An 11,797-nucleotide genomic window follows, 5' to 3' on the forward strand; every position below is an offset into this window, starting at 1 on the left:
CGGACAGGCAAAAGTCCACAGCTCAGCCTGTCTTCCTCTTCACTGCTGCTTCCCCTTTTATTCCACAGCCATCAGAGTAGTCCTCCATGCAGTCCCTGGCTAGCAGGGCTGATTTTTAGGTTAATTCTTAGGTCCTACCACCACTCGGGAATCTCCAAGCTGTCTGTGCCTTCAGGATCGCTCAGGATCACTGCCAGACAACAGGTCCGTATGTCTCCTTTTTTCGTATTTTCATGCAAATTCTTCTGCTAGTTGGGGTTAATCCACTTCTATATCTTTCCCTTCAAGGTTCAGGGGTCCAGGATTATCTTCTGTGTCTGTGTTAATTGGTTTCCCTTTTCTTTTTTGAAGAAGGTCTGTGCAGACTTTCTGCCTATTCTGCCATCTTTATGACGTTTTTCACCATTTTGTTTTTAGGAGAGAAAGAATTTCTGAGTCCACTTTTCATCTGTAGCTCTGGGAAGGCAAAATCTATTATCATTAATATCATGGACTATAGAGTCAACAAAATGTGGGCTCTGGCACTCGTTGTTGTTATGTGCCACAGACTCATAGTGACCCCTCCTTGGGTTTCTGAGGCAGTATCACTATGGAAGTAGATTGCCCAAGCTTCCTTCCAAGGAGTGGCTGGTGGGTTTGAACTGCCAGCCTTCTGATTAGCAGTCAAGTGCCTTAGGCACTACGCTACCAGAGCTCCCTGGCACTCATTAGCTGTGTAATATTATATTCTCTAAGCTTCTCTTTTCTCAGCTTTAAAATGAGAATAATAATAATTTTTGCATGGGGTTTTATTGGGTTTAAATGAAATAACTATAATGCACTTAGCATCAGGTGTGGCATGCACTCAAAATATATTAACAATCAGTATAGCTACTATTTTACTAAGCTATAGAATGTGGTAGGAGAAGATAAATAAGTGTGGCAGATGACATTGTTTGGCTAACCCAATTCCCATCCACATTCCTTCTAATGATTGGTTTGGGAAGGTCTTTGTAACCCAGTTAGTGTCAATGATACAAAACTAATTTCTTTCTTTCTTTTTTTTAAAAGACAGACTTAGCCGGCATGATGTTTTGGCTTTGTACCATTTTCTCTCTCTTTATTCCTTCCTGAAGTGGAGAGCCATGAGAAATTAATCACATACAGATAGAAACTAACATGTTTTAAATGGTGGTATGTGGAAATCAGAAAGAGCTTGGATCCTATTGAGCTGCAGGATGCTCTGCAGCACTAACTTCTGAACTTCTTGATATCTGAGAGAATAAACTATTTGTTTAAGCCACTACAAGAGAATTTTCTATTGTTTACCACTGAAAATAGTTTAATGAAATGTGTCAAAATTAGAGGAGAGGGTCAGGAAGGAGGAGGAGAGAGAGAAAGAATGGAAAAGAGAGAAAGAGTGAAAGAAATTGAGTTCATGACAGAGAGTTGCTTTTTCAACTTCTTGAGAATAAATCCCTTCTGACCATCACTATCATATATTTATCAATATTTAATCCCATAGTCATGAAGTTAATAAAATAGTAGAAAATACCAAAGAAGTTTCAGGATTCCAGAGATTTCTTGTGGAGGAAAAGAAATCCACTTGTCCTTTACTCTGAACACTGTCAAGGAAAAGAAAAACACATGAGATTAGATAGGAAATGTAATTTGAGAAAGTTACTTAAAAACATATTGGACCATATACCTGTCAGGAGCAAAAATAGTACTAATAATGATTATAGCTCGGTGTGCATGTGTGTGTGTCCCCTATTATGTATTACTGGGGATGATGCTAGTGGAAATATTGGAGTAAGTATCTCCAAAAATTCTTTCCTCTAAAAACAACAAGAAAACTGCAAAAATGACAGAATCGACTTTTTCAGAACTCTGGAAATTAACAAAACACTTGTAGCAATCCAGGGAACATTTATTCAAGAAGAATGACTGGATCTCGGTAAGAACAGCTGGGTTTGTGACTTTTTTTTTTTTTTACTTTTACTGTGGTGAAAACACACAATAAGACATTCATCAACATAACAACTTCCGGTTTGTGGCATTTTGACTTGCTCCAGTTCTATGCCCCATTCTCCAAATCCACAGTAGCCTTGAAAAATAATAATCTACATAATTCACAATAAAAACCAGTAGCCTGGCAACAACCTGAGAGAGGAAAATGGGCATGGAGATCTTTCAATGCCTCATTCCCAGAGAAATGCCATTATTTGACCTGTCTGGTGATTCTATGGAAGACCCCACTTGCAAGACTGTCCATATTTGATTTACTTGGAGCTTTCATAGTGCAAAAAGCCTTTTCCCCACTGACATTTGTCAAGAAAACTATGCACAATTGATTAACTTCATGGTTGCGTGAGATGGTGGATAACAGCTGAAGTAAACAATAGTGCAACCAAAAAGCTTAAAAGGAAAAGCTGGGGAATGAGATTTCCATAGGGACTTTGAAAAGTTCCAACATAATCATGGATCTCACCATTGGCTGATCTTGAGGTTCTGTGTAGGCAGGAAGTGAAGGCATGCACAGAGTTGTCAACTCCTTGGACTCCCAGAAGGAGAGAAAAGAAAGTGCCAGAAGAGTATTTGAAACAATAGTGGACACTTTCAAAAGTTGATGAAAAACTAATCTACATATGCAGGAAGCTCCACAAACCAGTCAACATTAGCTCAGAGATCCATATCAAGGCATGTTGTAGTCAAACTGGCAAAGTCAAAGTTAAAGTAGCAAGACACAAGTGTCTCTTCATGCACAAGAAATTCTCAATAAGATTAATAGATGATTTCTCATCAAAGGCCAAGTAAGCCAGAAGTGGTAAAATTATACATTCAAAGTCATAAAAGATAAAAATATGGTCAACAAGGAATTCTGTATCCAGCAAAACTATTCTTCAATAATGAAGGAGAAATTAAGACATTGCCAGGTAAACAAAATCTGAGAGAATTTGTTGCTAGGAGACCTGCCATATAAGAAATCGCCCTTCTAGGAGACCTGCCCTACAGTAACTAGAACCCACATTAATAAACATAATAAATATAAGCATTGGTATATTTACAGAGATAATGTGTATTTACATAGGGAAATATGAAAGTCAGCATAAATTTTTTTGTTTTTAACTCTTTTTTGTTCACTTGGTATAAAAGACAACTGCATAAAGCAATAATTACAAATATCTGTTGATGGATATGCTGTGTGTAAAAGTGTTTTTGTATGAGGGCACTAGCACAAAGGAAGGGGAGGGAATGAAGCTATACAGGAGAAAACTTTTTGTGTAATGTTGAGATTAAGTTAATATCAATTCATACTATATTGTTATAAGTTAAAATGCTAATTGTAATTCCCAGGGGAATTAAGGAAATAACTCAAAAATATATAGTAAAAGAAAACAAGGGAATTAAAACACTGCATTAGAAAATACCTATTTAACACAAAAGGAGAAAATGACAGAGGAAAGCAGGAATAAAAAATATACAAGACACAGAAATAAAATGGAGATGTAAATTATACATTTTCTTTGATTACATTAAATATAAATGAAAGAACAATACAATTAAAAGCAGAGTTGGAGGAATGAATAAAGAATATAATTGAACTATAAACTGTCCAGGAGAGATACAATGTAGATGCAAAGACATAAATAGACAATAAAAGGATGGAAAAGTATAGCAGGTAAACAGTAATCAAGAGTGCTGGAGTAGGTGCACCAATATGTATTACTGTACTTCTTATGAGGAATTACTTGAATATTGGGAACATGAGGTATTTGCTATAAGTTGACAGGGTCTTGCCAAGAGTAGCTGATTATCAAAATTATTTCTTTCACTTCCAGTGGCCTTTCTCTTAGCTCCAACATATTTCCAGCCTTGTTTCTGCCTCCTACTATCTATGGCTCCAAACTTCCCAGGTCTCTCTTTACTCTTCATTTAGTTTGTATCTATTTTCCATTCTAGCCTTTTGTTAGATTTTCTGATGCTTTCTTTGTGTTGTTTTCTCTTTCTCAAGTTTGTATTTGAAATAGCTCCTCACACCCTTGTGTTCTTCTTTCCATTATCAACACTCCAGCTAGCAGTGGTTGAGTGACTAACTTTCCTAAGTGCTCATTATCCATCTATTTAATAATCTATACTAGACATTTTCCAGGCATTTGAGAAACCACCCTTTGAAATCTGACTTTCTAAAACTTGTGGCAACATTTTCTGACTCATAGTGACCCTAAAGGACAGAGAAGAACTACTACAAAGGGTTTCCAAGGCTGTAGTCTTCCCAGAAGCATACTACCACATCTTTCTCCCACAGAGCTGCTGGTGGGTTTGAACCACCAATGTTTCAGCTAGCAGCCAAGTACTTTAACTATTGTACCACCAGAGCTCCTTAACTTTTTCCTAGTTTTGGCAACTGAACCCGTCACCATGAACTTTAAACCCATAGAGTTGCTTTGATCCTATCTATAAGAATCTTTGTGTATGCTCTTTCTGTCTTTTATGCAGACAAGCTGTGCTTCAAAAATCCAGGCAGCCATAAGACTGCTAGGAATGAGACACATATACCCACTAGCGAAAAACCATCCTATGGGTACTACATTCATTTGTGAATGAGCTGAACACACAAGACAATTACTTAGTGTTGTCAGAGTAAAAGCCATTATCACTCACAGAAAGCAAACAGTAAACAGTAACATTCTCAAAAGGAAAATGCTTGTTGTTATAGTTGTCAGGTGCTGTGAGTTGGTTCCTTGTCAATATCAAGGCATGGTCATCCCACCAGGACCGTGAACTGACCAATCCCCTCATTAGACTTCATGTCACTTAACATACATAATAAACTGACCAATCCTTATAAAATTGTGGTCCATTTTGGCTAGAATGGCCATATAAAAGTCACTTGGATGTAATTTGTGTGGGCCTGAAATTTTTAAGATATTTGCAAAAACGGTATGGTGGTGGCATCCTGTAATTTCACAAGAGGGGAGAAAGTTCAAGATCAATATCAACAGCCCAAGGCTGATTCCTGTGAGGTGGAGGTCAGACATTCCTCTACCCTCCAACCTTTTTTTTTTTTTAACCAGTTCTGACACTAGCTGTCCCTCCTACAGCACTTTCTATTTCTCTGCTGGGTTTGATAATTTGTTGCAATGGCCACACAGAGCTCATAGACAATACTTATAATTATAAGGTTTATTAGGGAAGTAATAGGTTACAATTGAAGTTCAGGAACACTCAGGATACAATTCTTTGATCAAGAAAGCCTCTTCTCAGCCACGCCTCCAGGCATGATTCTATTTGGCCCTTGGTCTTTTGGCTTGGCCTCTGCCCTTGGGCAAGTGTTACAATGCTTTTTAGCTTTGCTGATAGGTGCACAAAGAGGAAGCCACTCCTCCAGCATGCCTCCTGCCTGAAGGCACACAGCTTTCTGGCTCTGTGGGCAGGAAGTCCATCACTCTGTCTCTTGGTTCTGCTCCCTCTGCTGCTGCTCTGTCACCTCTCTCTGCCATCTCTCTGCCAAGGAGGTCCAGCACAGGGATCTCATGTCCAAAGATGCACTCCACTCCAGGTTCTTCTTCTGTCTTTTTCACATCTGAGATGGCTCATTTTAAGCCTACCAGATGACAAAATTGATCAATTCCCATGTTAGGGTTCCATACACCTTATTTGCATGGCCCCACCCACACAAGAGTGCCATGTACCTTACTTAAACTATTTACAAGCTATTCAAACCCATTGATGGGCCACAAGCACCTCACATTTGCATAGTCCTACCCAGTCTTCTGGTGGAAGTCACAAAGACCATGGCTAGAAGAGCTATATTAAGTAATTCATTGCACCACATATTTTAAGAAGCAAAGGATTTTTAATAATTGCCTCATGTAAGCTGGCTTTTCATGCTCTCTTAACATTTACTTTATGAATTTCAGTTCAAATACCATTTTTCTTGATAGAGAAACAAAGTTTAAAAGCTTCTTCTTTTCTCTACCATCTGTTAATATTACACCATCTGCCCCAAGCATTGGCCATATCCCTTTTATTTTTCTTACACTGAACTTAGCTTTAGAAAAAGGTCACTCAAAACCCTTTAAAAAATATTCTTAGCAATTTCACAAAATTCAGCACATTCTACACTTGACCTTTCTGACATTATTCTGCCAGGTTTATGCCATTCTCACCTTGAAATTTTAGGTCACCTATTCATCTATTAATGGGGCTCTGGTGGCATAGTACCTAAGGGATTTTTGCCTGCTAACCAGAAGGCTGGTGGTCAAACCTACCAGCTACTCCTCGGAAGGAAGGTTGGGCAATCTACTTCCATGGTGATACCACCTCAGAAACCCAAGGAGGGGTCACTATGAGTCGAAATTGACTCGACAGCAAGCAGTTTTTTTTTTTCGTTTTGTGGTGTAGTGGGTAATGCATTTGGCTGTTAACCAGAAGGTCAGCAGTTCAAACCCACCAACTGCTCCATGGGAGGAAGATGAGGCAATCTACTTCTGTAAAGATTGACAACCTTGGAAACCCAATGTGGGTCACTATGAGTTGAATGAACTCAATGGCAGAGGTTTTTTTTCATGTATTAGAGTCCCTGGGTAGTGCAAAAAATTAAGTACTTAGCTACTAACTGGAAGCTTGGCAGGTTAAGTCCATCTAGAGGTTCCTCAAGAGAAATGCCTGGTGATATGATGTTGAAAGGTCACTTCTTTGAAAATCCTGTGGAACACAGTTCTACATTGTAACACAAGGAGTCACCATGAGTCAGAATAGACTCCATGGAAATTGGTTTGCTTTCATTTATTGTGCATTTCCCTTGCACTCTGTTAATCAAAATGCACACTGGAAAGAGGAAATAGCAGGAAGCATGAAAAGGAATTAGCTTTTTAAATATATAAACCTAGGTATGTATCTGGTAGCATAGTGCCTAGGCACTTGACTGTTAACCAGAAGGCTGGCAGTTCAAACCCACCAGCCACTCCTCTGAAAGAAGGTTGGGCAATCTACTTCTGTAGTGATACCGCATCCGAAATCCAAGGAGGGGTCACTATGAGTCAGGTCCGACTCGACAGCACCTAACAACAACAACAGGTATGTATCTAACAATTCCCCGAGTTCCTTTGGATATTAAAAACCATAATATCACTTTCTCCCAAAGTTTCTTTCACTTTTATTTAACCAAGAAGTACTTTGTTACTTTAGGTTAACAATAAATGTACTTTAGGTTAACAATAAATGTACATTAGAAGGGCTTCTTGTTGCTTTACCAAAATTTTGAAAGATTAAATTGTAAATATTCAAACTGGCCATGTTGTCAGGATAGCTGGTAGTCCACAGCTCCATTTGTCTCCTTATTCACTGTTTTCATTCAGGTTTTTCTACTAGTTGGTATTTAATCCACTTCTCTATCCTTCCTTTCAAAACTCAGGGCTCCAGGATTATCTTCTGTATCTATGTCAATTAGTTTCTTTTTTCTTTGTTGAAGAGAGTTGTGTAGCTTTTCTCTCTATCCCACCATCCTCAGAAAGATTAAATTGTAAAGAATAACAGAAATATCGAATGTTCTTTTATTAGAATGAGGCTTCATGTAAGTGACTACTGAGTTGTGGCATTTCAATATGAGTACATCTGCCTCTGTGTGTGTGTTGTGAGTTTCATGAGGAAAGAAGTCTTCCATCTTCTCCATCTAACTGGGCAGAGTGTGACATAAAAATATCACTTCTATTTTCTTCCATCACATCTCCCCTTCTCTTTCACCTGAACATGCTCCAAACTTTCAACCCTCATAATAATAGGTTTCCACATGTTTCTATGCGCCCCTTGTATTAAATCTGTTCCATCCATTGTTTGACTTTAACCTCAGGTACCATGCCATGTTGAGTTATAATTCTAAAGTCATGTTTACCTTCCAGTGCTAAATTTTCAAATTCCTTTGCTCTATTCTTCATGTCCACATAGACATCCGGGGCTATAGTTATTATTTCCTCCCTTTATAAAATTTTTTTTGAGTGCTTACTATATGTCAAGTGCACAAGGATACTGTAGTGAATATGAACTTAATAGTCTTAAGAGTTTATAGATTTTAATTTCAAGTGAAAATTTTGAGATTATTCAATGTGCTTATTTATACAACAATCAGTAAATCTGATTTATTGAGTAACTAGCATATGCAGAGAATCAGACTAGGAAGTAACATAATTGGAGTGAAGTTGCATAGTTAGGGATTGGTTTACTGAAAGATAAAGGGCCTTCAAATCAGGTGGTCCTAGATTTAAAACCCTGCACCAGTACCTAACTGTTAGAGTTAGGTGAGTTATATCTAGTGTCTTCATCTATAAAAGGGTGATTATTAGCTTGTAGGATAGTTATGCTCAAGACCAAAGACTACAGCTTTCAATATGGATTACACCTCACTGTAAAGAAAACAAAATTCCTCACAACTGGACCAATAAGCAACATCATGATAAATGGAGAAAATATTGAAGTTGTCAAAGATTTCATTTTACCTGGATCCATATGCAGTGTCCATGGAAGCAGAAGTCAAGAAAACAAATGATGTATTCATTGGACAGATCTGCTGCAAAAAGCCTCTTTAAAGTGTTGAAAAGCAAAGATGTCACTTTGAGAACTGAGGTGTGCCTGACACAAGCCATATATTTTCAATTGCCTCATATGCATATGAAAGCTAGACAATGAATAAGGAAGAGTGAAGAAGGATTGGTGCTTTTGAATTATGGAGTTGGTGAACAATATTGAATATACCATAGGTTGCCGGAAGAACAAACAAATCTGTCTTGAAAGAAATACAATCATTATGCTCCTTAGAAGTGAAGATAGTGAGCCTTCATCTTACACACTTTAGGCATGTTATCAAGAGGAACCAATCCCTGGAGAAGGACATAATGCTTTGTAAAGTAGAGGGTCAGTTCAGAAGAGGAAGACTGTCAATGAGATAGATTGATACAGTGGCTGCTATGATAGGCTCAAACATGGCAACAATTGTGAGGATGGTGCAGGACCAGGCAGTTGTTTAATATGAAGAGCTGCTATGAGTTAGAACCAACTCAGCAGCACCTAACAATAATAACACAGGGTGGTTATGAAGGAGCCCCGGTGGTGCAATGATTAAGGGCTCGTCTGCTAACTAGTTGTTGGTGTTGAAGCCCACAAGCTGCTCCATGGCAGAAAGATGTGGCAGTCTGCTTCCATAAAAATTATAGCCTTGAAAACACTATGGACAGTTCTACTCTGTCCTGTAGGGTTGCTATGGGTCGTACTTGACTCAATGGCAAGAGGGGGTTGGGAGGACAGTCATGAGAACAGGAATTGTGTGTGTGCTGTATGTGTATGTAATCTGGGAAATAAAAACAAACAACCTCAGTATAGCATCCTTAACTCACTGCCCTCGAGTTGGAGCCGACGCATAGTGACCCATCCTTGGGTTTCTGAGGTGGTATCACTAGGGGAGTAGATTGCCCAATATTCCTTCCAAGGAGTGGCTGGTGGGTTTGAACTACCAGCCTTCTGGTTAGCAGTCAAATGCCTTAGGCACTATGCCACAGAGCTCCCATAGCATCCAGAGGATGAACCAAAAACATAATCTATATTAACTACAAAAAGGGAAACTCACTAGTTTCACTAACTTACAAACTTGTCTTTCAACTGGATATTCCCCTTTAAAATGATTTGCTAATTTTCTCTTCAGTAATTTAAGATACGGGTTTATTAGTCTAACATCCTATAGGAGGAATCATTAGGTTTTAGATTTAACTACTCTAAATGACTCATTTGTTTCAACTAAGAAATTTTTATCCAAAATGTTTGACTTTGTTTTTGAAAACATTGAGTATTATTATTATTATTTTTTTTTGCTCTATGGACAAGAATCACATATAGGTAAAGGTGATGTGATTTTAATATTGATTTAAACCTTTTAAGCTCCCTAGAATCTATACTGAATTCTTACCACATGAGTTAGTGTTAGCAAAAAAACCCTTTCAGGCATTATTATATTTTTTATTTCATTATTTTAAATAATATTTTATTGAATTTTTGGTGAATGTTTACACAGCAAGTTAGGTTCCCATTTGATAATGTGTACACAAATTGTTCGGTGACATTAGTTAATTTCTCACAGTGTCAACATTCTCTTAATTCTGTTCAGTTTGTTCCCTTTCCAGTACTCAACTTTCCTGTCCCCTTATCTTCTTATCTTTATAGTAATTGTTGACCTTTTGGTCTCACACTGATAGTTTTCAAGTAGAGCTTCCCTATTATGACTAATATCCTTTATTTAGCTAAAAGGTGATCTCAGGGGATAGGCTGGTTTATAGGTTTAAAGAGTGTCTTAGGGCAATAGTGGTAATAGTTTCAAGGAGTCCTCTGTTCTCCACTGTTCCAGTTTCTCTGGCTTTTTTTTTTTTTTTTTTAATTAAGAATTTCAATTCTGTTCCATGGTTTTGTCCTATTCTATCTTGGACCAACTATTGTAATCCTGTTGAGAATGGTCTGTGGTCTGTGGTGGTAGCTGGGCACCATCTAGTTCTTCTGGTCTCAGGGTATATGAGGTTGTGGCTCATGTAGACTTGTTTCTTCTCTGCCCTTTTGGTTACCTTCTTACTGTTTAGCTTCTGGTGAGTAGAGACCCATAGTTGTGTCTTAGATGGCTTCTTATAAGCTTTTAAGACTCCAGATGCTACTAACCTCACTAGGATACAGATCATGATTTTTATGAATTATGTTATGCCAGTTGACTGAGTTGTCCCATTAGACTATAGTCCTAAGCCATCAAACCCAGAAAAACAATGGTGGGAGGTGTTTGGTTACATCTGAGGAGTATTTGTATCTGTACTTTCATTCACACAAAAATTTGTATCCACACAAACCTATAGATATTTCTTCTATATGTTCTCACCTGTGTACAAATCTGTACCTATCCATATACTAATTTGGCTATACCCATCTATATGTGCTCAAATACTCATTTCTACTTTGGTTGTGTTGTGTTCACTACATATATTATATTTTTTAAATTGGCATCAAACAGGACATCACCCTACCCTCTCTCATTTTTTTCAATGAGTGCCTCATAATTGGGTCAGTTTTGGGGCTGCTTTTTTCCTGTGGTTAGTTTTGCCACCACTCCACTTGACTCTGTTTCTGAAACAGACATGCCTCCATTCATCTGTAGGTCCACAAAAATAAGTCTCTTTCTTCTGTCTAGTGGTATCTAGTGGTACCCATGTCCATCACCATGAGCCTTCCTCATTTGCTCCCATCTGCTTCTCTTTCTGGCCCCTTGCCTAAATCAATTGTGTGTACTTCCACTCCTGAGACTTGTGAGTTTCTGGCCCAAAACTTGACTCTAGGACTCTGGTTTGCATTTGTACTAATAGCTCTCTTCACTGGGGTTTTCTCAGTGTTTGGGCATTCTGTCATTCAATAAGTATTTGTTGTGGTGACGGTTGTTGCTAGGTGCTCTCAGGTCACTTCCCAACACATAGAAGCCCCATGCACATTGGAATAAAATGTTACCCAGTCCTGCACCATCACTGTGATAAATTACAGATCTAACTGTGTGTTCCATAGGGTTCTCACTGGCTGATTTTTTGGAAGTATGTTGCTTGACCTTTCTTCATAGTCTTTCTTAGTCTGGAAGCTCTGCTGAAACCTGCTTAGCATCACGGCAACACACAAGCCTCTGCTGACAGAGAAGTGTGGCTATATCTGATGTGCATTGGCCAGGAATCAAACCTGAGTCTTGTACATGGAAGGCAAGATTTCTACCACTAAACCACCAATGTTTCATTAAGTATTTTTTTTTTTT

Source organism: Orycteropus afer, unplaced genomic scaffold (assembly GCF_000298275.1).
Source record: "Orycteropus afer afer isolate SDZICR_OR568_19922 unplaced genomic scaffold, OryAfe1.0 scaffold00011, whole genome shotgun sequence".
In the NCBI taxonomy this organism is placed as follows: Eukaryota; Metazoa; Chordata; class Mammalia; order Tubulidentata; family Orycteropodidae; genus Orycteropus; species Orycteropus afer.